The following is a 27,969-nucleotide window of genomic DNA, read 5'->3' on the forward strand; positions in this document are numbered from 1 at the left end:
CACTCCTCTAGCGGAGCTCAGCAGGTATTTCCTCTCCCTTCTCCCCTTTCACTTCTTCTTACTTTCGCTATTCAGGTCCAATGGAGGGTAGTTATCTTTCCCAGACTAGCTTGATTTTTCTTTTTAATTGGCTGAGAACCACTAGTGGGTCATGACATAGATGTAGCGGATTGTGAGCAGAAATCTTTCACTCAAAAATAAAAATATTTTATTTAACCCAATATATCCAAAATACTGTTTCAACATAAAGTCAACATAAAAATTATAAATGAGATCATTTATACTTTTTTTTGTACTAAATCTTCAAAATATGGTATTTTATACTTATAGGACATTTCACCTTGAATTAGCCCCCCTTCAAGTGCTTAAGAGTAATTTAATAAAGCACACATAGCTAGTGGCTACCATGTTAACAACACAGAAGTCAACAAAAGGAAGTCCTACTTAGGCTTTCAGTCCTAAGCCTCGTGTTCTTTTTCTTTTTAAAGTTCATCTATTTTGGGGGGTGGGTTGGGGCAGAAAGTGAGAGAGACTCGTAAGAGAGACGCTGTCTAATGCCTCCATTAATAAAGAGAAAGCTCTACTACTGACTACATAAGTTTTATATTTGCCTCCAAGAGAACCTACTTTAGATGACAAGATTATGATATGATTACTGCAAACTTTTTTTTTAAACATATTTGTTGAGGGAAATTGTTTTAGCATGCTCTACTTGCTAAACAAAAAAGCACTTGTTGGGGCCCCTGGGTGGCTCAGTTGGTTAAGGGTCCGACTTCAGCTCAGGTCATGATCTTGTGGTCTGTGAATTCAAGCCCTCTGTTGGGCTTTGCGCTGACAGCTCGGAGCTCGGAGCCTGGAGCCTGCTTCAGATTCTTTGTCTCCTACTCATACTCTGTCTTTCTCACTCTCAAAAATGAATAAATGTTAAAAATTTTAAAAAAAAGTACTTGTTAGTATATGCTTGTTGTAGGAAATTGAATTTATTCATTTAATATGTAATGAGCACACTACATCTACTAATTTCTTTTTTTAATTGATTTATTATTATTATTTTAATTCACATCCAAGTTTGTTAGCATATGGTGCAACAGTGATTTCAGGTGTAGATTCCTTAATGCCCCTTACCTATTTAGCCTATTCCCCCCTCCCAGAACCCCTCCAGTAACCCTCTGTTTGTTCTCCATATTTAAGAGTCTCTTATGTTTTGTCCTCCTCCCTGTTTTTATATTATTTTTGCTTCACTTCCCTTATGTTCATCTCTTTTGTCTCTTAAAGTCCTCATATGAGTGAAGTCATAGGATATTTGTCTTTCTCTGACTAATTTTGCTTAGCATAATACCCTCCAGTTCCATCCACGTAGTTGCAAATGGCAAGATTTCATTCTTTTTGATTGTCAAGTAATACTCCATTGTGTGTGTGTGTGTGTGTGTGTGTGTGTGTGTGTGTGTGTGTACCACATCTTCTTTATCCATTCATCCATTGATGGACATTTGGGCTCTTTCCATACTTTGGCTATTGCGGATTGTGCTGCTATAAACATTGGGTTGCATGTGTCCCTTCAAAATAGCATACCTGTATTCCTTGGATAAATACCTAGTAGTGCAATTGCTGGGTCATAGGGTAGTTCTATTTTTAATTTTTTGAGGAACCTCCATACTGTTTTCCAGAGTGGCAGCACCAGTTGCATTCCCACCAGCAGGGCAAAAGAGATCCTCTCTCCACATCCTCGCCAACATCTGTTGTTGCCTGAGTTGTTAATGTTAGCCATTCTGACGGGTGTGAGGTGGTATCTCATTGTGATTTTGATGTGTATTTCCCTGAAGATGAGTGATGTTGAGCATATTTTCATGTGTTGATTGGCTGTCTGGATGTCTTCTTTAGAGAAGTGTCTATTCATGTCTTTTGCCCATTTCTTCACTGGATTATTTGTTCTTTGGGTGTTGAGTTTGATAAGTTCTTTACAGATTTTGGATAATAACCCTTTATCTGATATGTCATTTGCAAATATCTTCTCCCATTCTGTCGGTTACCTTTTAATTTTGCTGATTGTTTCTTCGCTGTGCAGAAGTTTTTATTCTGATGAGGTCCCAATAGTTCATTTTTGCTTTTGTTTCCCTTGTCTCAAGAGACGTGTTGAGTAAGAAGTTGCTGCGGTCAAGATCAAAGAGGTTTTTGCCTGCTTTGTCCTTGAGGATTTTGATGGCTTCCTATCTTACATTAAGGTCTTTCATCCATTTTGAGTTTATTTTTTGTGTATGGTGTAAGAAAGCCGTCTAGGTTCACTTTTCTGCATGCCACTGTCCAGTTTTCCCAGCACCACTTGCTGAAAAGACTGTCTTTATTCCATTGGATATTCTTTCCTGCTTTGTCAAAGCTTAGTTGGGCATATGTTTGTGAGTCCATTTCTGGGTTCTCTATTCTGTTCTATTGATCTAAGTGTCTGTTTTTGTGCCATACATCTACTGATTTCTTACTGAGTTATTACCTTCATTGTCTAACTCCCCTATTATAGAAGTAGAATGAACTTACCAATTATTTTCTTTTAATTGTTTTAATGTTTATTTATTTTTGAGAGAGAGAGAGAGAGCAGGAGCGGGAAAGGGGCAGAGAGAGAGGGAGACACAGAATCTGAAGCAATGCTCCAGGCTTTGAGCTATCAGCACAAATCCCGACACGGGACTCAAACCCATGAACTGTGAGATGATGGCCTGAGCTGAAGTCTGACACTTAACTAACTGAGCTACCCAGGCACCCCTGAACTTACCAACTATTAAACATGAAGACCCCTTTGCTTTGGCTTTCTCCCTATAGACCTCTTTGAGTTGGTTTAACACATACAAGGATATTCACTATGGCACTTCTGGAAATTGTAAGAGTAGGTAAGTAGGCTGTAGAGAATTATATTCATTAGTTAAAATGATCTAGAGCTAGAAGCTTCAACATGATAATCTCATAAAAATCATGCTGAGTTTAAAAAAAAACATGACAAAAGGACACAGTGCAAAATGTTTTCATGTTTAAAAAATACATAAATTATAAATATATATAATATTTATGGATAATTTGATACACACTAACCCCAACATAGGTGTTTACACTGGGAGGAGGGGTAAGGGAGGGAGAAAGAAGGACAGGGGAAAGAAGAAGGGCAGGGGAAACAAGGCTTTAGTTGTGAAAGAAATATTTTTGAAATGTTGGTAAATGCCAATATTTGCTTAACCTGGATGGTGGGTACATGAAAATTGAAATATCAATTATTTCACATTGAAAACAAAAGATTTAAAAGTAGAAATAATGTCTTTATCACATTCATTACGTTTTTAGACTTTCATCCTGGAATGGACTGTCAGATGCTATATTCATTCTGCTTTAATGCTAAAGCTTTCAGATGTATTGTTAGAACTTGTTTCCAAGAGTACACCCTGGGCTGTCTAAATTGGATGTAACTCTTGTTTTACAGTCAGTGGATTTCTCACCTCTGTAATGCATAATACCATTACAACTATAGCTGAAACCTTTCACGTGCTTCATACATATAGACGTTCTTCCTATCATCATGCCCATTTAATTTTTCTTTAACAATATGGAATGTTTTCCTGTAGCACTTTTATTGGTAGAGTTTTTCTCCAGTGTAGATACTCTGATGCATATCAAACTGGGAGGTACTTTCAGAACTACATTTAAAGCCTTTCTCATACAACAAGCAGTTTCTAAGTTCTTCCCATGGCAGATTCCTGAATGCCCAATTAATTTTGCATTAACAATGTGGAGGGCTCTTCTCAAGTACAGGTATTCTGATATTAACTCACTTGGAAGATACACCTGAAGGCCTTCCTGCAACCACTTCACTCATAAGGTGTCTTCCCAGTGTGGATTTCCTGATGCTGGCACAGTGTGAAGTTACACGTTTAACAGCTTTCTCACACTTAATGGTTTCTCCCCACTGTGGATTTTTTCATGCTGAATTAATTTTGCATTGAGGCTGACGCCTTTCCCATGTTCCTTACATTGAAATGGCTTCTCTCCAGTATGAATAAGCTGATGATTTCTGCATTGGGAGCTACATTTGAAGTCTTTCCCACACTCGTTATAGTCTCTTCCCCATGCAGATTTGTTTGATGTCGAAGATAGAATTACAACTGAAACCATCCCCATATTCCACACACAAATAAAGTTTGTCCCCATTATGGTTTCTTTGATGCCTGATTGGATTTGCATTGACATTGAAAGCTTTCCCAACATTCATTACATTTATAGGGCTGCTCTCCATTTAGATTCTTTATGTCCAATATAGCAAGAACTGTATTTGAAATTCTTTCCACATTCTACATTTTTGAAGGGTTTTTCCACAGTGTGGCTTAGTGCCAAGTTAGTTTTGCACTCATATCAAAGGTTTTTGCCACCTTCCTTACATTGATATAGCTTCAAAACTCTAGTGTGGATTTATATGGTGCCCAGGTGGGAGTTACATCCAAAGGTTTTCTCACACTCTATACATTTGAAGGGTCTCACTTGCTTGTACGTTCTTTGGTGCTGAATCCGTTTTGAATTAAAGCTGATGCCTTTCCCACGTATCGTACATTCACAGAACCTCTCCCTAGTGGGAATGCTCTGAAAATGATAAAATGTTTGTATATTGATTAAAATAACCTCTCCAGTGGAGACTCTCATCCTCTCCACGCCTACTGGAAAAAACTTTTATTCCCCACCATGGATATTTCCTATTGTCTCTTCAATTCATAGTCTTCTAAAAAGGTAGTTCCCTGGAAAATGTCTCTCTGGAGTTTACTAGAGAACATAATCTCTTCCTTTGCTATATTTTTTGTTGTTATGAATTCATTTGCAGTCTTGGTTCTATATTAAGAAAAAGAAAACAATATTGCACTTAAGAAATAAGTGGGAGGGAGGGGAGGGTGGGTGATGGGTATTGAGGAGGGCACCTTTTGGGATGAGCACTGGGTGTTGTATGGAAACCAATTTGACAATAAATTTGATATTAAAAAAATTAAAAAATAAAAAATGAAATTAAAAAAAAAAGAATTGCTTCCGAAAAATCAACAGGATCAAAAAATCATAAGACTATTAAATATCATTGTCCAATCACCTCAACCAACCAACGACAAGCTGAGGCTGTTATAAAGGAAATACATAGTATCTTAAAAAAAGAAAATGGCCAAAGCAGAATAAACCAGGCCTTGTTGCCAGTTACATGTTCTTTCCATCATCTACAATGTACTTTCCCTCACCCTACATTTTGACCCAGCAATTCTAAGTATGTCATAGAAAAATAATTTCACATGTGCATGAGGAAACATGTCCAACAATGTTCACTGTATCAGTTTTTCAAAACCAAAAATTCCAAACAACTTAAAATGTCCACTATTAAGACAATGGCTAAGTCAATAGCTTTATCCCACAAAAATGAAATACTAAACATTAGTGGAAACGAATGAATTAAACAATGTGTTTAAATCTCAATTACACAATGTTGAATTTTAAAAGTAAGTTTGAATTTATGCAAATTCAAAATATGCAAAATAATGTTATGATGTTTATGGAAATAAGCATATGTAACAACTTTAAAAGCATCTATGGGCACAATTAACACCATATTCAGATGGTAAACTGCTCCTGGAGCCACAGAGAGAGAAATGCAATTTAATACAGGGGACTTCAATTACATCTGTAACACTTTAATTCTTAGAAACATGTGAACAAGTCATGACAAAATGTTTACATATGATAAAGCTAAGGGGAGGTACATAGATGTTTCTGATACTCTATACTTTTCTACACTTAAAATATTTCTAAGAATGTTTTAAATCTTAATAGTACCACTAGTAGAATAAAAATAGGAGAAATATCTTCAAGAATAGCAAAAGATGATAAAAGAGCAAAGAAAGAGTCCAATAGCAGAAGGGACAAAATAGGACAGAAATAATCATCAAAAATTAAAAGCACTTAAGATGAGATATCAGACCAAATTTTATCACAATAAATGTAAATAGGTTAAAATACTCTTAAAAGCATCAATACATTAAATGGATGAGAAATACTCTGCCTAGATGACTGGGTTACTTTCCATAAGTACAAGGGTAAATAAGCCTGTGAATAGTGTGATTGCCTTTACCTAGACAGCCTTCACAAATGGGAGATCTTGTTTTTCTAATATCTGGAAAGCCCTTCCTCTTTTCACTGAGGACGAGACCCTATGTACTCATGAAGTATACTATCCTAAATAGAAATTACTGATTACTAATTAGTAATTACTAATTACTAACACAACAACTTAAACATAAGTGAGCTATCTTCTCACTATCCTCTTACAGTTCATATACAATACATTCTGTCCTGATATTTCTTGCCAAAGTCCAGTAATCATTAAAGACTGGGAACAATAACTTCTGTGTACCAGTTTCTCGTACCAAACTGGTGGATTTGGACGCTCCAAAACAAATGGACACTTACAACAGCCTTAGTTAAAAGCTGCAGCCTTTGGTGAGAGAACCCAGGAGGCTGCTCTCCCCATTTAAAACTTTTTAAATGTTTATTTATTTATTTTGAGAAAGAGAGAGAGAGAGAGAGAGAGCAAGCAGGAGAGGGGCAGACACAGAATCTGAAGCAGGCTCCAGGCTGCTAGTGTCAGCACAGAGCCCAATTCAGGGTTTGAACTCACAAACCGCAAGATCATGACCTGAGCCAAAGTTGGAGCCCTACCAACTGAGCCACCCCGGAACCAGCACTCTATATATGTTCTCCATAAGTTACAGGCTCAGCTGGCTTTGCCAGCCTCTCCAGATGTTCACAGCTTCTTTGTTTTCCAAAGTTCTCTTGATAGAAAGAAACCGGTGCTTACTAGATAGGATGAGTGGCACTACTCATCTGGCTTGGGATATATCCATTCTTACTGAATCAGTATTAAATAACAGTTTATAAAAACCCACTCCAGAAGTCCCAGGAATTTCCACCAGGGAACACTTCCCAAAGGAAACTCTATCAGGGCACTGGTTCTCAAACTTGGCTGCACATTGGAATCACCTGGGAAGATTTTTAAAACATAGATGTCTGGGTCCCACCTCCTACGGCAGTGATTCTCAACTGGGTGATTTGCAAATGTCTTTTTGTTGTAGGCTTCTAGTGCATAGAGCCCAGGGACAGTGCTAAACATCCCACAATGCACAGGAAAGCCTCTCAAAGCAAAATATTACATAGTTCTGAATGTCAGTAGGGCCAACGTTGAGAAGGCTTGTTAAAGATTCGACTGTTTACGTAACAGGTTCGGCCCGGGCATGGGAATTTTAAAACCTTCCCAGGTAATTTTAATAAGCAGCAAAGTTTGAGGGGGGAAATCTCAACAGGGAGACATGTTGCTAGAGAATATTTGAGTAAGTGGCTAAATTCCTTTCAACCCTTTATCACTGAGTATTAACTGGAAACTTTCCATACCTTCCCATTTGATCATGAGTTGGGGGTTGAAGGTGGTTGGAAGGAGGAAGAGTTAGTTGCTTTTGTGAGGAACTGCAGGTTTCCCACAACATGCCAGAATGTACATCTCCACAAATGTAATTTTGCTGCTTATTATTGGCCTCACTTAGGAGTTGGCTTCCCTAGTGTAGTTCAGGAGGATCATTAACTAAGACAAACAATCACATCCCAGGAACAGCCCAGAAAGAGTTACACATGGGAGTAACAACTCCCTTGCTCCAGCTGCTGCCCTGGAGGATGACAGGGGCTTCTTTGGGGGAACCACCAGGAAGTGCCACCACAGCTGTGCAAATCCACAGGGCTCTGTTCACAAAGAACACAATGTGACTGGTGCTCCCTGGCTCCAAGGTCCCCAAAGGAAATTTTTAGACTCACCAGATTGCCTAGACCTTTAAATCAGATCCCTTTGTTTTTTTAATGTTTGTTTATTTTTGACAGAGAGAGAGAGAGAGAGAGAGCACGTGCATGCATTGGGGAGGGGCAGAGAGAGAGGGAGACAGAGGATCTGAGAGGGCTCTGCACTGAGAGCAGAGAGCCTGATGCTGGGCTTGAACTCACGAACCATGAGGTCATGACCCAAGTGGAAGTTGGATGCTTAACCGATTGAGCTACCCGAGTGTCCCTGAATCAGACCCTTTTAAGTCTTTTTGCCAAATAAAAACATCCAGGTAGCTCTCTAGGTATTTATTCTGATATTTACTTATGTTATCTCAGGTAATGCTAAGGAGAATGTGTGTGTGTGTGTGTGTGTGTGTGTGTGTGTATAGTATGTGTATATGTATATGTATACATTATAATATGAAAATGTTTTTAATGAAACCAGTTTCACATTATACATACGAACCTGCAACTTGCTTTTTTCATTTCACTTTCTATACTGTCCATGTCACAGGTCCAGACATGTAGATACATTATTCCATTTAACACTGTAGAGTATTACACTGCATGGGACTGATAACCATAAAGAACCATTGCTTCTGAAATACAGGCAGAAAGAACATAGACATTTCCTGGACCCTATAACATGACATTAAAAGTACAAAAAGGATGAGAATCTACAAGGACATGAGAATGAAACGGGATGAAAACAGAGGAGAGCTGTTGACACTGTTGAGGGAGATGGAAAGGGATAGAGAAGTGATAACCAGAGACAAAGGGAAGCCTTGCATGGGAGCCAGGTGGGGAGGGGTGGCTAGGACACATGGTTAATAGTACGGGACAAGCTGATTCACCCAGTGGAAAGGCTCAGGAATCAGCCATCAGGTATTTTGCAAGGCAGAGATGAGCCATAGAACAGATGTACAAGGAGAAATTGGACCTGCAGGTCTTACCCACATGTACACAGCCCAGAGACTTCTCCCAAACCCTGCAACAATACACTTACTCTCTGGGGGGGAAAATAGCAAAGGGTCAGATTTAAGCAGTGGATTTAAAACAAGGAAATGAACGAAAGTGTATACACTGAACAGAGAAAAATCACAATGCTCCACCACTGCCCCCTGCCCATTCTCCCACCTGGCTCTCAAACACTCAACCAGGGTTATAGCCTTTGCATGGGAGCCTGGAAGAGCCTTCTTTACAGGCAATGGGCAGTGAATAATCCCAAATTAACAGACATCTTGGGTAAGGGTCTATCAACAAAAAATTTGGAAGTCTCTTGAGCTTTTCCTCCTGTAGAAGATTGCATGTGATTCTAAGGTCTCAAACATGTCCATGCCTATGGGTAGCTTGAATGTAACTGAAATAAAAAGGAAGCAGAAGGAATACTCTAGAAATAATGATTAAGGATACAGGTGATATTTTATGTTCACACTGGGACCCCTAAGGAACACAATAATGGAGGTAATGGGGAGCTGTTGGAAGATGTCAGTCTGAGATGGACCAGAATGAAGTGAGAATCAAGAGCAGCAACCGGGATGTCTCCTTCCTAACTCCCATCAAGGAGGCAAGGGGGCTCAACGTGTCAGGGAACAGAGTATCACCAGTGCACAATCCAACCCCGTAAACATCCTGTGTGTAACTACTATGTTCCAGGTTCTGAGTTAGGGAACATATGTGGATATAGAACTAAGATGCTATTCTTGCCCTCAGTGAACTAGCAACCTATCCAGGGGAGACTGCCAATCATAAAGCTCCTTGCCATCCTAGAGCAGACACGTGGGCCCCAAGACTTTCCTGTTACCTTCACAGCCCCCTGCCTAGGCACAACTTAATGCAGACGCACCCTCATTTCCTCACTCTCCTCCAGCCTGACACAGAACTGTCTTTCTGAGAGCACTCTCCCTCAGTTTGCACAGCTAAAGGTCCCTTCTGACTTCATGTCAAACCAACAAATAAGCATGGAAAAAAGCTATGTGCAAGGGGCTAGCTAACTTTGGCATTCAAATTTAAAGTCTTCAGAATATAGGAGGGCTAATTTAGCAGGTAGCAGAGAAAGAAGATTCGGTATTATAAGTTGTAGTTTCAGTCTGCACAGACTCTCAAAGCCACCCCACTGAAGAGGAAGTTTTTTTTTAATTTTTAGTCCTGTACCTCCGGATGGGAGAAGTGTCCCTCAGACAAACTGTTGCAAAGCCTTGAGGCCATAGCACAATGCTTGGAGAACAGAGGGGCATTAGATAAGATCTCCAGAAATACGGTGGCTTCGTTCTACAGCTGTGGAACACAGCATTTTTGCTTGCACACCCCTTAAAATGAAAAAATAGGAAAAACTAGGTAGTCATGGCCAACAAGCACATGAAAAGATGTTCAACATCATGAGTTATTAGGGAAATGCAAATCAAAACCACAAAAAGACACCACTTTATAGCCACTAGGTTAGTATTAACTTTTTTATAATGAAAAAAATAACAAGAGTTATTGAAGAAGCAGAGAAATTGGAACCTTGTACATGGCAGCTGGAAACATAAAATGGTGCAGTGTGGGAAAGTTTGGCAGTTCCTCAGAAAGTTAAAGACAATTATCAGCAATTTTGCTCCTAGGTACAGACTCGAAATAACTGGAAACAAGTATTCAAACAAATGCTGTACACTCCTGTCACAGCAACATTATTCATAATAGCCAAGAGGCAGAAACAAGGCAAATGTCCAGCAGGTGATGAATGCATAAGCACAATGTGGTATACACAATGAAATATCATTCAACCATGAAAGGGAATGAAGTACTGATACACCTCAAACACATTATGTTTAGTAAAAGAAGCCGGGCACCAAAGATCACATATTGTATGAATCCATTTATTTGCAACATCCTGAACAGGTAAATCCACAGAGACAGGAAACAAATTTATGGTTGCCAGGAAATGGGCAGGGAGTGGGGGAATGGGAGTTCTTGCTTAATGGGTACAGAGTTTCCTTTTGAGATGACGAAAATATCCTTAGAAATAGAGGTGAGGGTTGCACAGTATTATACATACACTAAATGCCACTGAATTGTAGGCTTTAATATGGTTAATGGTTAATTTTGTTATGTGAATTTTACTCAGTAAAAAAATCCATGAAAGAAAAAAACCCTAAATAATCTCCCTACATGGTTTTAGTTAATATTTAGCATTTTGCATGTAAGAATAAAGAATTGCAAAGGATGTAATTTCAGGTATATCATATGGTACTGGTGCACTTCTGGCTGTGCAGACGGCAGCTCTCGGGTATATCATAACAACATTTGAAAATAAAACTGTTACGTCGTTCTTTTAATTGCATCCATATAGGGGCACCTGGGTGGCTCAGTCTGTTAAACCTTGTCTCGGGTCATGATCTCAAAGTCAGTGAATTGGAGCCACCCCCACCCCACCCCCATCAGGCTCTCTGCTGACACCTCAGAGCCTGGAGCCCCCGTTTCCGATTCTGTGTCTCCCTCTGTCTCTGCCCCTCCCCTGCTCATACTCTGTCTCTCTCTCAAAAATAAATAAACATTAGATATGTCCATGTAATCTTAATGCTCTAATCTGATACCCCGTTGCCCATTTTCTTTTTTAATGTTTTATTTCTTTCTTGAGAGAGAGAGCAAGTTGGGGAGAGGCAAAGAGAGAGGGGAACAGAGGATGGGAGCAGGCTCTGTACTGACAGCAGAGAGCCTGATGCAGGGCTGGAGCTCACAAACCTTGAGATCATGACCTCAACCAGGAGATCGTGTCCTGAGCCGAAGTTGGACGCTTAACCGACTGAGACACCTAGGCGCCCCCTCCTCCATCACCTATTTTTAAAAGTACATGAACAACCTCTTCTTTATCAGTTATTTTATATCATTCCTTTTTATCCTTGCAATTATATTTTCATTACATTTCCTCTCAGATATTTATCTTTGTGTAATTTTTAAAGTTTTTGGGGTTTTTTTTGTTTTGTTTTGTTTCCAGGAGTGCCTAGCTGGTTCAGTTGGAAGATCATGCAACTCTTCCAAGTTGTAAGTTCAAGTCCCACATTGGGTATAGAGCCAGCCAGATGTCCGAACCCGGATACTCCCCTTGCATGCTTTTGGCTTCTGTAATCTTGCTTGTCTCTTGATCAGCCGACTGCCCACAACCGATAAATGCACAACCGATAAATGCCCCCCCTTTTTTTCCTTGAGCCCCTGCAATCCCACCCTGGGCAGGCGATAGAAAGTTTCCAAGTACCCAGAAGCTGGCCAGGCATAAAAGTAGGCTAGTGCCAGGGCTGGGGTCTCAGCCTTTGGAGAGACTCCACTGAGCTGGCACTGGTGTGAAATAAACGTCATTTCTGATTCTCTGAGCGCGTGTTGCTTCTCTCTTCCTGTGTGCCGAGTATTTGCTGTAACACATTTGGTGCATTGGCTAGGAAGCGGGCAGCCCCGCTGGCCCCTTGAGCGACCGTTGTTGGAGGCCAGCAGAGAGGCCACTCATCGCAGGCCGCTGCAATGGAAAGGAAGGCGCCCCGCCAGTGATTTCACTGGGTCGTGACCCTCACCAGCAGATAATAGTTGGCCACCGTTGCAGTTGAATGGACTCCAGGGGGAATCAGAAATTTCTGCCAGGATGGGCCACTGAATCAGGTAAATGTCCCCAGGGACCCAGGGCAGAAATCAAGCCTGCCCTAGAGGCAGAAGGGGAGCTTGATCACCTTGCAGGTGACCTAGTCGCCATATAGGACAGGGAAGTCCTGGGTGGGAGTCTGCAATCTGTCTGAATGCGTGTGTGAGTGCCCATGCTCCATGGTTTTGGCTACGCAGCCTGAGTGGGTCCTGTTCTGTGATTCCCTGACGACCTCATACGGCTCAAGGCAGAATCAGGTCCGCAGAGGCCTGATCAGAGTCAGGGGTTTATACTGACCTGCCAATGCTAAGAGGCAGCTAAATCTCTACAAGAGGTATGGCCAGGAGGACAAAACGACCTCTTGCCTCGTGTTTGTCCTGCAACACAGTACACTGGGAGGGACCCATCTAGGGTATCAGGATGGAGTTGGCGGGGGGGGGGGGGGGGGACTCCTCAAAACCAACTGTTAGAACCAACTGTCTCTAGTTAGTCTACCTCAGAACAGGGACTAAGAAATATTCCTAAGCAGCTGCCGAAACTCCCTTTGTTTCCGGGAAATCCCCTGTCTTCTCTGGACTGACATGGGCTGCCTAATTCCACTAGTGGAAAACAAAACAAAAGAAAACAAACCTGGAGTACACTCCTCTGAGCTGACAAGATTTAAAACTGAGAATTCTCTTACTCTACCTTCTGCTAGCACCTCGCTTCTTCTGCCTTCCCTTCCCTTCCCCCTCCTGTTTCTGCACCACCTGGGGTGCGGCCTGCATAACTGGCTCCTCAATGCCTCAGGCATCAGCTCCTCCTCCCACCCTAGATGCCCAGGAACGAAGACCACCCACTTCAGATTTCTCCACCAATGTCCAAGTAAAAATTAACTGTGGGGAACAAATTGTTTTAAGTGGACCCAAGTAAAACATATTCAATGTTTAAGCTAATTTAAGTTTGTTGGTTTCAGATAGACCTGTTTATCAACATTAAGTAAAACACACACACACACACACACACACACACACACACACACTTTTAGTCTACCTAGATTTGCTGAAGGTCAAATAAGCTCATGTTATCTCTGTTCCAATCTGTTAGCAAAAGGATGACTTAAATAATGGTTAACTTTGTCTCATAGTTTTCATGGGTAATTGTTAAGATAGCTTTCAAAGTCTTTGGTAACCTAAAACGTTAAAGTTTTGCTTGCATGATAAATTGGGATTGAATTCATTGGATATCTAAGGAGATAAGAGAAACAAGCACCAATTACTAGATGTAGGTTTGTGCTTTTGACTTGTTGCAGAGAAACTAGGGATGTTTAGATCTGTTGGAAAACACACTTTGTGCTTAACTGATTCATAAGTTTGCCATCTAAGGAATTCTGGTGTAACAGTTCATAATTGGTCACTACTTAGTTTTCACTGGAGACTAAGACTTCCAAGAGTTAAATTCTGCTAAATGTAATTAAGACTGATGGAAATAAGAAAACAACTATGTAAATAAAAAGTACATATGTAAAAAAGATGTACGAAATGGAAATACATTTTTGTTAAAGGTAAAAGAAAATAATTTTGTCCTAAATGAGACTGCTTATTTAGAAACAAATGGCTTGGAACAGAATCTGAATGCAAAGGAGAGTTGTAAGAGGTTCATGAAGGAAAATCTTTAAAAAAAGAAATTTTATATATAGTTAGGATGGACTAAGCTTAAAATGAATGGATTTTAAAAGTACCCTGGTTTAAGATTTAAAAAATCGAGATACATGTATGCAATGTAAGGTGGATCCTGATTTAATGGCAACCCTTCCTGAAGTCCAGCAATCAGGAGGGAAAATAATGAAGGGCCCCTTACCTGTATCCAAAGCAGACCTAGAGAAGGAGGAAAGAAAGTGTTCCACCTCTTCCTTCTCAGGTACTCAATCCATATAAAAAGTGCAATTCCGCTCCCTGCCGCCCACCTTATCTAGGTCCTCCCCATAATGTAACAGGCATGTTTCCATTGAAAGAAGCTAGAATGCCAGAAGGAGAAACCTTTTACATTACAAGGTTTAAGACAGATAAAAGGAGATCTAGGTAAATTTTCTGGTCAGGTAAGTATATAGAGAGGATTTTCTGAATATTATTATGTTTTTGAGTTGACCTGGAAAGATATAATGCTTTTGTTAAATCAGACTCTTAATGAGAGAGAAAACTGTGGGGTTCAGGCAGCAGCTGAGAGTTATGGGGATGAGCAACTCATTAATTACCATGGGACTGGAGGTCTGGTAGGAAACTTCCAGCTCCCTCCTGGAGCTCAGGCCATTCCATCCCAACATCCTAACTGGGACTATGACCATACTTTTGGGGAATGGTATCGCTGGCAGCTTGTGTTTTTAAAAAATTAAAGAAATCTAAGATTAAGCCCTTAAATTATGCTTAATTAGCCACTATTTTACAAGCACAGAACGAGAGCCCGATGGTCTTCCTGGGGAGGTTGAGGGAGGCTCTCATTAAATATATGGCTATCTCCCCTGACACCCCTAAGGCTGAGATGGTTTTAAAGGGCAAATTGGTCACTCATTCAGCCCTAGATATTCAGAGGAAATGCAAAATTGGCTGTTGGCCTAGAAGGCACCCTAGAGGAGCTCTTACTAGCTGCCAATTTGGTATATTACAACCAAGGTGAAGAGAAAAACACAGGAAAGGAGACTTAAAAAAAATCTAAGGCCTTAGTCGCAGCCTTAAGTACTATGTCAGACTAGACTTCCAGAGGTCCTGGCACCAAATGCCACTCATGTGGCCCTTCAGGGCACTGGAAACAAGACTGCCCTCAGAAGGGACAACAGAAGTCAAAGCCCCATAAACCATGTCCCTTGTGTGGAGACAATCACTGGAAGCCTGAATGCCCTCGGGTACATCTATCTGCAGGGCTCAGATAACCAGTGTCCCTGAAAGGAACTGAGGGGGTCTGGGTCTCTTCAGGGTGGCTCCCCGGAATCAACTGTCTATTGGAAACCCAGAGCCTCAGGAGCTCTGGATATAGAAAACAAAAACAAAAACAAAAACACCCCAAAGACCAAAAAACCAGTTGATTTCTTTCTTGATCCTGGAGCCACCTTTTCTGTCCTCCTATGCACTCCTGGCCAACTTTCCAAACCCAGCATTAACAATTAGAGGCATCTCCAGAAAACTTTTGACCAAATTTTTCTCTCAGCCCCTGGGATGTATATAGGGAAACCTACTTTTTTTTTTTCATTCTTTCCTGATAATGCCAGAGAGCCTTAATCCCTTGCTAGGAAGGGACATTATAACTAAATTAGAGACTGTAGCATTACTAGGTCCAGGACAGATAAACAATTGCATGTTTTTAAAAAAATTACTGGATATTGTAGACTGTGGATATCAGGGTTCAGAAAATAGCTCACCTGCTATATCAATTATTAAGAGAGACTCAATCCCACCTACTCTCCTAAGGAAATGAACTGAGATCTGATTCATGGACAATGTCTCCAGCCCTTAAAATCGTTACAAACAGAGCAGGGGCAATTACTATTATCTATCTCACAGAGAGAGAATATCAGTAAAGCACCACATCAGGCCTTTCATTTAGGGAGGGATAAAACTTATCAAATGGCCCAAAGGATGTTTACTGGAAAAAAAAATTTGTCAAGGACATTTCAACAAATAGTATCAGCCTGTAAAGTTTGTCTTAGAAACAATCCTCTCAACCACAAACTTACTCTCTCAGGCAATTAAGATACTGGAGTCTACCCAGAGGAAGACGGACAATTAGATTTCACTCATATGCCAAGGTCAAAGGGGTTGCAACATTTGTTGGTATGGGTTGATACTTTTACTAATTGGGTAGAGGCCTTCATCTACAAAATGAAAAAGGCACAAAAAGTAATAAAAGTTCAGCTGTATGAAATAATACCTGGGTTCAGTTTACCTAAAAATTTACAAAGTAATAATGGGAAGCGGCTGCCTTGGCTCTTTCTATAGTAGGACTCCCAGCTCTTGGAAAAGTTTACACCTTGAAATAAGACAAACTGTCTGCTTATACTCAGTAAAACTATAAATAACACCCCACAAGCGTTAGATGCTTTAAAAAAAAAAAGTTAGGGCCAAACTCTTGGAGAATAGAGCCACCATGGATTACTTAATGCTCTGCTTCTCCATCACCTGTGTTATGAGAGTTCCCCTGACATATATCATTTCAATGTAACCGATAATTCTCACAGAGTCTTAGAACTGATAGGTGACATTCAGACAAAATCAGGGTCTCTCCTGGATTGTGTGACATTATCTTAAGATGCCCTCTTGTTGGTCAGTATCATCTTTACTTTGTGTTTTTCTCTTTGTGTCTGCTAATGTTTTTGCCACCTCATGCCTGCCAGCCTTCCTGTAAAACCATTCTGTGGGCAACTCAACTGACTCTTGGGTAGACTCTAACTGCTGTACCCCCACACCATCCCTTATCAACTTGAAGAAGCCAGAATGGTCATCATCTCTGCTCCCTAACAGCTGTTACAGGCCCTATTCCAGGGCAAAGAATAAATAGGAAAAGGATTAACATTAGGCAGGGAGAGATTAGGGACCTTCCAGACCCTCAGACCTACAGACTGCAGCTACAAATGGGAAGTTAAAGAAGCAGATGGAGTTCTCCTCTTATAAAATCCTTTATGGGTGCCCTCTCCCCATTATCAAGGGCATAAGGGGGGATCTAAATAACATAGGCAATCTACCCCTAAGGCAACAGATGTGGGCCCTTGCCTCTACCGTAACCACCTTACACCACTGGGTTAGGGAACAAATTAACAAACGGAGGCAGAAATTAGCAGACTCAGGGAACTCTTGGAACAACATATAAAATTGGGCATCTTGGCTCCTCCCTTTTGCTGGTCCTCTCCTAATGTTTTTCATAGCCGTCCTGTTTGGTCCTTGTATTAATATGCTAACCAGATTTGTTTCCTGTTGCCTAGAAGCTATAAAACTCCAGATGATGCTTCAGTTGGGCCATTCTAGCTGTGGCTAACTCTTTTGGATGTCGGAAGAACCCTAGCTGTCACATTCCTCCCTTCGACGTCCCTGCCCAGCAGGAAAAAGCCAGAACAGTCTTCGCCCCTCCTCCCATGGCAGCAATGAGTTCCCTGGCTCCCACAAACGGATTTTCTCTAAGGTTGCTACAGCAGCTTGAGAATCAAGAGGGGAGAATGAAAAGAAAAGCAGACAAAAGCAGATAAAAAAGAGCCAGCCAGATGCCCAAGCCGGATACTTCCCTTGCATGCTTTTGGCTTCTATAATTTTGCTTGCCTCTTGATCAGCTGACTGCCCACATAGCACAACTGATAAGTACCAGCACCACCACCCCTGTCTTTTTTTCCTTGAGCCCCTGCAATCTTGCCCACCTGTGCAGCCAATGGAAAATTTCCAAGTACCTGAAAGCTGGTCAGGCATAAAAGTAGGCTAGCGCAAGGGCTGGGGGGCTCAGCCTTTGGAGAGGACTCTGCTGGGCCGGCACTGGTGTGAAAGAAAGTTTTTTCTGAGTCTTTGAGTGCGTATCGCTGGTCTCTTCCTGTGTGCCAAGTATTTGCTGTAACAACTTAAAAATAAAATCTTTAAAAATAATAAATAAATAAAGGTTTTTCCCCCGATACCAAAGTCTCCAAATATTAAAAATTTCTTCTGGATTGGGTTGTTATAGTTGGTATTAGTATACAATTGATCAAAACAACATAAACATTACAAACCTTGATAAGTAATATGAACAATTATTAAACACAAAAAAAGAAAATAAATTGTTAAAAGAAAGAAAAAAATTGTTGAAAACACAAACCTCTTAAGAGAATGGATGGGGCTTTTCTTTTTTTTTCCTGTTTGCTCATGAATTCATGAATAAATATTACAACTTGCTAATATGAAAAAGTTCAGCATAAGCCTTTATTGTTTGTCTTTGTTTCTATATATTTAAGCACTGTTCACATAAATAGGTAGATGGGAATGGAGAGTTTTGTTATAGCAATGTCAGTCATTCAGTCCTTTCAAGGTATATGCCAAAAATCACAGTGATAAATCATCAAAAAATTAGTTTTAGCGATTTATCAGCTGACAGCTAGATTAGGTACTCCTTCAATGAGTTTATTTTTTTAGATTTGTTTTTATTTACCTTTTAATTTTTATCATTGAAAAGTTCAGGTCTATACAAATGTAGAAAAATAATAAAATGAATCTCCATGTGACCACCATCCAGCTTTGACAATCTTATTAACCCATGGCCAGTCTTCCTTCATTTCTATCTTTTCCTGCTATCTATCCTCCACTCCCACCCCTTCACACTGCTGGATTATTGAAGAAAATCCAAAGTATCATCTGCAAATATCTCCATAAATATCTCTTTAAAAATAAGGACACTTTAAAAAAATATATTTTTAACATTTCTTCACTTTTTGAGAGACAGAATGTGAGCAGGGCAGGGGCAAAGAGAGAAGGAGACACAGAATATGAAGCAGGCTCCAGGCTCTGAGCTGTCAGCACAGAGCCTGATGCAGGGCTTGAACTCACAAACCGTGAGATCATGACCTGAGCTGAGGTCGGACGCTTAGCCCACTGAGCCACCCATGCGCCCCTCATTAAACATTTTATAAGTCAAATCAGATGAGGACTGACTGCTATTGGAGTAAATATTTCATGATATGTTTTGATAAAACTACCTTATTAACTACCATATTGATTAATGCACAGAAAATCTGAAAGAAATCACATGACAGTTTTGTTGGCAAATTTATCCGGTGTATCTTGAATAATTTGATAGTCCCAGATGAAGTTTCCTTGAAAGGAATCAGCGTTATTTACTTGTACCCCTTTGAAGATAGCTTTTCTTTCCACAAAAGACATCCTGGGGTGAGTACTGAATAAAATGTACAGAATGTAATGGTTTATCTTAAATATGCAGGGAGGGGGGCTGGGAAGGTACTTGGAGGATTTGATGTTTGCTTTGATTTCAGGAGGTTGTTGCTAGGAGCAAAGTTTTTTCAATAATAAACTAGAGATGGAAGAGGTGAAGTCATTTCCACTCCATTATCCCACTACACAATATCTGAATTCAAAATATCCCAATGGAGGCCAATTCCTCCCAATAAAAAAATGTACAAACAATGGAAGACAAAAAGTAGGCAGTTTTTCTTCCCCCTTTGATTAATTATTAAAGGAGCCTTTTCAGAAATCTGTATTTCAAAGTGTCCCTTTGTTTGGTGCCCCAGAGGTTTTTACTCCCAGGGGCAGTTCAGGGCAGGTTAAGAGTATGCATTCCTTTTGTAAAGCAAGAGGAGGGCAGATTATGAAAGCAGCTTTGAGAAGGAGAACCTGTGTGAGCAAGCAGCCCTCCTTTCACACAAAGCTGGGGATCTGGAAATAGATGCTGCTGTTCTCACTTTGAAGACATCTGACCATTGACCTCCAGCTTTGAGGATATTTCCTTGGGCTGGACAAAGGCAGATATAGCAGGCTCACCACCGAGTTGCTTTGGAACTCAGGGAACATTCTTCATCCATCTTGTTCTAATCTTGCAAGTGGAACCAATGTCTAGGTTCCAGTTTCCCTCCATAGTATTTTGAGAATTAAGCATGAGAAATAGTTACTACTACTACTTAGGTTTTGAATAGTACTTTAACTTTCCAAAAGACTTTGTTGTCTGGATCTTGTGTTTTCCTCCTAGTTGTCCCTCAAAGGCAAGTTTTCCCCTTGTGTGACAGATGTGAGTCATGGCGACCCAGGGCAAAACAAACCAAAGATCTCACAGCAAATAAGTGCCCTGGTTGGGAGTAACACCTTCGCTTGCCTCTTTCCTCCGCATGCATCAACATGGGAACATACTGAGAAAACAACAAAAGCAGAGCACAAAGAAATCACCAATTACATCAAATACTAGCAGATGAATAGAAAGTATGAAGCATTTCCAGTATGTATACTTCATACAATATATAGTGTATCTAAGTTTCTAGTGCATCTGGATTTTTAAAAAATATCATTTTCATAAAGTAATAGAGGCCAGTGAATATTCTTAGTTCACTCCATCAAATTATGACTCAGTTAACTGAAGGGGATAAAAAAACAAAACCATTCTTTACTGCCCAGTAATGTGTGATGTACTTTGCACTTCTGTAACCACCCTGTAAGATGATCCTCCCTGGTATGGAATGATGCCAGCCAAACAAGGAATTTTTTTAGAAATAATTACATTTCAGATTATTTTCAGATTGCTGCATTTGAAACAAAGTTTTATTTTTTGCCACCCTGTTCCTTTCCCCAGAGGTAATCAATGAGAAAGAATTTAAACCATGAAATCTGTTGTAATCCTGCACATGCCCTGGGCAATATGAAATAAGATATTTGGGGCTAACATCTTAGGTAATATTACCTAATCCAGGAAGTGTTTGGATATTGTAAGACCTTGGTTTATGGACAACTAAGTATATAATGTTGGAAGCAGGGTAGGGGTGGGGCAGGCAGCAGGCGGGATGGAGACGACCTTGGAACAACACTTGGAGGACACAGTGAATAATTCATCCATTGTTGGAGTCCTGTGCACAGATTCACAAGGTCTTAATCTGGGCTGCCGCGGATCCCTGTCAGATGAGCATGCTGGGGTAACATCTGTTCTAGCCCAGCAAGCAGCTAAGTTAACCACAGTCCCCACTAAATTCCTGTGGTGTGTCTAGAATCAGATAATGGGAACATTATGATCCAGAAACATGATGGCATCACAGTAGCAGAGCACAAAATGGTCTCTTGACATCATTTCAGTTCTCCAGCAGCCTGTCTTAGTGGCTTGATCCTATGTTAATTATCTTGTAGAACTATTAAACTTCCAGTGGTTAGGCCCCATTTGTTTAGTGTGCATTGGGCACTTTTCTATGAATTTTAGAGTAAGCTGCTTTTTCACACTCAGCGGACTGACTTATCAAAATATAAGTAAGAAAGAAAGGATCATGTTTTGAGGCAGCAGATCCAGGTCACCTTGTATATAGAATTTTGTTATGTTCAATAAATCTGGTTGGAGGACTAGAAAGAAAGAAAGAAAGAAAGAAAGAAAGAAAGAAAGAAAGAAAAAGAAAGAAAGAAAGTCGGAAGCAGCTTCTAGTCAAGGGTCAAGGTAAAAATTTACATATCACTTAAGCATAAAAGAGGACAAGGAGTGAAATAATGAGTGTGGGAGAAATGAATCATAACTGGGAGTTGTGTGTGAGTCCAAGACAGGAAAGGAGCTTCCACAAGTCCATCGAGCAGTTAAGAGCAGAGAAAATCCAGGTGCCCAAGATCAGTCAAACAATGTGTAACCTAGGCCCAGAATCCAGTTCCAAGATGGCCCTTCTTCTCTGAGCTGCCCCAAAGACTGCGTAGTGATCTGGAGCCCCTGCTCCTGCCCTCCAAAAGTTATGTATGATCTAAATTGCTTTATGAGCAGAGAACCCTTCAATTTTAGAGCCGAAAAGAAACTTAAATATTACCTAATAACACCAAGTTCTCAAGCAATTTGCTCCCTGGGCCACATAATACTCTTAAAGGTATTGAGGGCCCCAAAGAGTTTTAGTTTATGTGTGGGCTATATCTACTGATATTTACCATATCAGAAATTAGCTCTGATAAAAATTTTAAGTACTTGTTAATTTAATATTTTTAATGTGTATTTATTTTTGAGAGCAAGAGAGAGACAGAGTACAAGCAAGGAAGTGACAGAGAGAGACAGAGACTCAGAATCCAAAGCAGGCTTCAGGCTCTGAGCTGTTGCACAGAGCCCCACACAGGGCTCAAACTCATGAACTGCGAGATCATGACCTGAGGCAGAGTCGGATGCTTAACTGACTGAGCCACCAGGCACCCTGTACAGAAGGTCCCTTTTATGACTATGTGCTTTCCTACATGTGCATCCTGAAAGTCATTTAGATATATAAATGAGGTGATGGATACCTATAAATGTTTACTACAGGGCTTGGCTCATAGTAATCACTCAAAAAAAAGGGGGGGAGCTCTTCCTACTATTGTTGTTAATAGTGGTTATTAAGTACATTCCAAGCAATGTGCCAGGGACCAAGGGTCATATCAAAGTGAGTAGAATGGCCTGAGCTGTTTAAGAGTAGGGGAGGTAAGATAAATACACACCTATATAGAACAAAACAGATTATGTCAAGAATGATAAAAAAACAAGGGAGATGCCATATTCATTCATTCATTTATTCACTCAACAAATATTAACTGATTGTTCCCCATGTACCAGGAGCAACAGCCAGGAGGGAGCCAATGTAGTGGAGTCAAGTGAATGAGAGGGAGGGCGGCAGGAGGTAAGGTGAAGAGATAGGGGTGGCCCATGCGCACACTGTGTGGGCCTTTGTAGGTCAGTATGATTGGGGATATAAGGAAATGTTTCATGAGAAATTGGCATTCGAGTTAGAAATTGAGAAGAGGTAGGATTTGGAAATAGAGTTGATACACACATTTTTTTTAATTCACATTCAACAAACATTTCATTTTCTTGCTAAGTCTGCTCCATGTTGTACAAAGGATCCCTACTTTCTTTTTAATTTTTTTAAATGTTTTATTTATTTTTTAGAGAGAGAGACACACACACAGAATATGAGTGGGGGAGGGGCAGAGAGAGAGGGAGACACAGAATCTGAAGCAAGCCCCAGGCTCTGAGCCATCAGCACAGAACCCGATGCGGGGCATGAACTCACAGACCTATGTGGGGCATGAACTCACAAACCTTGAGATCATGACCTGAACCAAAGTCAGACGCTTAACCGAATGAGCCACCCAGGTGCCCCAAAAATCCCTACTTTCAAAGAAGAAAATTTTGCATTTGTTTTTATTATATAAGGAATACATGCTCACTTCAAAACATTTAGAACATGCAGATGAGCAAAAATGAGAAAATAAAAACCACCCACAATCTTCCTATCCAGAGAGAATCCCTTTAATTAAGGCCAGGATTAGAGTAAGGTGAGTGACACATTTGCCTCAGGTATAAAATTTAAGGGAGTGTGGGGGAGGACAGTGCTAACAAATTCAGTAATCAAGATAAATCATATTTTAATGTAATAGTTTTTAAAAAGCAAAAAAATCCACAGTGACACAATACCTAAATTTTAATAAAGGCAGGATCCAACCCTGCACTTGTCTTGCTCACCTTCCCTCTCTTTACCTTCAGACTGGCACTGACTGGGCTTGGTCATTTCCTGTGTGTCCCCTCTCCTCCAGATCCAGTGTCTGCCCTCCTTTAGGCTGTGGGAGGCTGAGCCCTGGTGGCGGGTGGGGGGAGGTACCAATGGGCTTCTTTGCCTTCTGGCTTCCAGCTGGGTTCAGCCAACGGGAAGCAATTGCAGGAAACCAGAAAGTGGGGTGTTTCTTCTCCACTCTCTCCCTTTTCATCACCTAAGTTCTGGCAGTGGTGGCTTTTTCTGCAAAAACAGCTCCTGCCCAGAGGCCCCTCTCCCACACTTCCCGCTTTTACAGAGCTTCCTTTCCTCCTTCAGGCATATAGGTGCTAATGGCTTACTGCTATTGTCAGAGTGTGGGTAACTCACATTCTCTTGTTGATTCCCTTAATGCTGCTTACATTTCTGTAAGTTGACCTTTTAGAAGAAACTACTTACTATATTCCAACTTAGGGTGCCTTCTGCTTTTTAAAGGAAACTTGACTGTTAAAACAATTGTCAACATTTTAGTTCTAAGATATTTGCCTTAAAAAATCTTTTTTAACATTTATTCATTTTTGAGAGACAGTGTGAGTGGGGGAGGGGGAGAGAGAGAGGGAGACACAGAATCCTAAAGCAGGCTCCAGGCCATGAGCTGTCAGCACAGAGCCCGACACAGGGCTCAAAGTCACAAACCCTGAGTTCATGACCTGAGCTGAAGTTGGACACTTAACTGACTGAGCCACCCAGGCACCCCAAGCATCCAACTCTTGATTTCAGCTCAGGTCATGATCTCTCAGTTTGTGAGATCAAGCCCCATGTTGGGCTCTGCACTGACAGCACAGAGCTGCTTGGGATTCTCTCTCTCCCACTCTCTTTGCCCTTTCACCACTCATACTCTCTCAAAATAAATAAATAAACATAAAAAAAAGAGTCTCTTATGAAGGTTTGTTTCCCTTTCTTTTTCCCCCTTCCCATATGTTCATCTGTCTTGTTTCTTAAATTCCACACATGAGTGAAATCATATGGCATTTGTCTTTCTCTGACTGACTTATTTCACTTAGCATAATACATTCTAGCTCCACCCATGTGCTTACAAATGGCAAGATTTCATTCTTTTTGATGGCTGAGTAACATTCCATTGTACATATATACCACACCTTCTTTATCCATTCATCAGTCGATGGACATTTGGGCTCTTCCCATAATTTGACTGTTGTGTGTGTGTGTGTGTATATATATATATATATATATATATATATATATATATATATATATGTTGTATGTATATATATATGTTGTATATATGCTGCTATAAACATAGGGGTACAGGTACCCCTTCAAATCTGTATTTTTGTATCCTTTGGGTAAATACCTACTAGTGCAATTGCTGGAATGTAGGGTAGTTTTATTTGTAACTTTTTAAGGAACCTCCATATTGTTTTCCAGAGTGGCTGTCCCAGTTTGCCTTCCCACCAACAGTGTAAGAGGGTTCCCCCTTCTCCACATCCTTGCCAACACCTGTTGTTTCTTGTGTTAATTTTAGTCATTCTGACAGATGTGAGGTGGTATCCCATCATAATTTTGATTTGTATTTCCCTGATGATGAGTGAGCATCTTTTCATGTGTCTGTCTGTTAGCCATCTGGATGACTTCTTTGGAAAAATGTCTATTCATCTCTTCTGCCCATTTCATTTTTTTTCAATGTTTGTTTATTTTTGAGAGAGAGAGAGAGAGAGAGAGAGAGAGAGAGAGAACATGAGTGGCAGAGGGACAGAGAGAGAGGGAGACACAGAATCCAAAGCAGACTCCAGGCTCTGAGCTGTCCACACAAACCCCGATGAGGGGCTCAAACTCGCCAGCTGTGAGATCATGACCTGAGCTGAAGTGGAAGCTCAACCAACTGCGCCACCCAGGCACCCCCTGACCATTTCTTAACTGGATTATTTGTTTTTTGGGGTGTTGAGTTGGATAAGTTCTTTATAGATTTTGGATACTAATCCTTTATCAGATATGTCATTTGCAAATATGTTCCCCCATTTTGTAGGCTGCCTTTTAGTTTTGTTGATTGTTTCCTTTACCGTGCAAAAGCCTTTTATCTTGATGAAGTCCTAATAGTTCATGTTTGCTTTTGTTTCCCTTGTCTCTGGAGACAGGTCTGGTAAGAACTTGCTGCGGCTAAGGTCAAAGAGGTTGCTGCCTCTTCTCTAAGATTTTGATGGTTTCCTGTCTCACAATTAGTTCTTTCATCCATTTTGAATTTTTTTGTGTGTATGGTATAAGAAAGTGGTCCATTCTTCTGCATGTTGCTGTCCTGTTTTCCCAACACCATTTGTTGAAGTGACTGTCTTTTATCCATTGGCTATTCTTTCCTGCTTTGTTGAAGATTAGTTGGCCATATAGTTGTGGGTCCATTTCTGGGTTTTCTATTCTGTTCCATTAATCTATGTGTCTGTATCTATACCAGTACCATACTGTCTTGATGACTACAGCTTTGTAATATAGCTTGAAGTCTGGAATCGTGATGCCTCCAGATTTGCTTTTCCTTTTCAGGGTTTCTTTGACTATTTGGGGTCTTCTGTGGTTCCACACAAATTTTAGAACTGTTTGTTCTACCTCTGTGAAAAAATTCTGGTAGTATTTTGGTAAGGATTAAATGTGTAGATTGCTTTGGGTAGTACAGACATTTTAATAATATTTGTTCTTCCAATCCATGAGCATGGAATGTTTTTCCTTACTTTGTATCCTGTTCCATTTCTTTCAAAAGAATTCTATAGTTTTCAGAGTACAGATCTTTTACCTCTTTGGTTAGGTTTATTTCTAGGTATCTTATGGTTTTTGGTGCAAATTTAAATGAGATTTATTACTTTATATATATATAAAATTTATTTATTTATTGCTGTTTCATTATTGGTGTATAGAAATGCAACAGATTTCTGTACATTGATTTTATATTCTGTGACTTTGCTGAATTAATATATTAGTTCTAGCAATTTTTGGGTCGAGTCTTTCAGGTTTTCTACATAGAGTATCATGTTGTATGCAAATAGTGAAAGTTTGACTTCTTCCTTGCCAGTTTGGGTGCCTTTAATTTTTTTTTGTTGCCTGATTGTTGAGGCTAAGACTTCCAGTATTATGTTAAATAGTAAAGGTGAGAGTGGACATCCCTGTCTTGTTCCTGACCATGGAGGAAAAGTTCTCATTTTTTCTCCATTGAAGATGATATTAGTTGTGGGTCTTTAATATATGGCCTTTATGATGTTGAGGTATATTGCATCTATCCCTACTTTATTGAGGGTTTTTATCAAAAATGCATGCTGTATTTTGTCAAATGCTTTTTCTGCATCTATGGATAGGATCATGGTTCTTATCCTTTCTTCTATTGATGTGGTATATCATGTTGATTGATTTGCAAATATTGAACCAGTGCTGCAGCCCAGGAATAAATTCCACTTGATGGTGGTGAATAATTCCTTTAATGTAGTGTTCGATTCAATTTTCTAGTATCTTGTTGAGAATTTTGCATCCATGTTCATCAAGGATATTGGCTTGTAATTCTCCTTTTTCATGCATCTTTGTCTGGTTTTGGAATCAGGGTAATGCTGGTCTTGTAGGAATTTGGAAGTTTTCCTTCCATTTCTATTTTTTGGAACAGTTTGAGAAGAAGAAATATTAGCTCTTCTTTAAATGTCTGGTAGAATTTCCTTGGAAAGCCATCTGGCCCTGGACTTTTGTTGTTGGAAGATTTTGATTACTGATTCAATTGTTTTGCTGGTTATGGGTTGGTTCAAATTTTCTCTTTCTTCCTGTTTCAGATTTGGTAGTCTGTACGTTTCTAGAAATTTATCTATTTCTTCCAGATTGCCAGTTTGTTGGCATATAAATTTTCATAATATTCTCTTAAAATTGTTTATATTTCTGTGGTGTTGGTTATGCTCTCTCCTTTTTAATTTGTGATTTTATTTATTTTGGGTTCTTTATCTTTTCTTTTTGATAAGTCTGGCCAGGAGCTTATCAATTTTATTAATTCTTTCAAAGAACCAGCTCAGTTTCGTTGATCTGTTCTGTTTTTTGTTGTTGTTGTTGTTGTTTGTTTCTATATCATTTATTTCAGCTTTAATCTTTATTATTTCCCTTCTTCTGCTGACTCTAGGCTTTATTTGCTGTTTCTTTTCTAGCTCCTTTAGGTGTAAGGTTAGGTTGTGTATTTGAGACTTCTCTTGCTTCTTGATGTAAGCCTCTATTGTAATATACTTCCCTCTTAGGACTGCCTTTGTTGTATCCCCAAGGTTTTGGACTGTTATGTTTTCATTTTCATGTGCTTCCATGTAGTTTTTAATTT

At 40.0% G+C, this 27,969-nt stretch overlaps 1 pseudogene; it reads left to right on the forward strand.

Annotated features, from left to right (window-relative positions):
* The first annotated feature begins 20,954 nt into the window (after positions 1 to 20,954).
* On the forward strand, positions 20,955 to 21,281 carry LOC128313230 (ragulator complex protein LAMTOR5-like; annotated as a pseudogene).
* The last annotated feature ends 6,688 nt before the right edge of the window (positions 21,282 to 27,969 follow it).

Source organism: Acinonyx jubatus, chromosome E2 (genome assembly GCF_027475565.1).
Source record: "Acinonyx jubatus isolate Ajub_Pintada_27869175 chromosome E2, VMU_Ajub_asm_v1.0, whole genome shotgun sequence".
NCBI lineage: Eukaryota > Metazoa > Chordata > Mammalia > Carnivora > Felidae > Acinonyx > Acinonyx jubatus.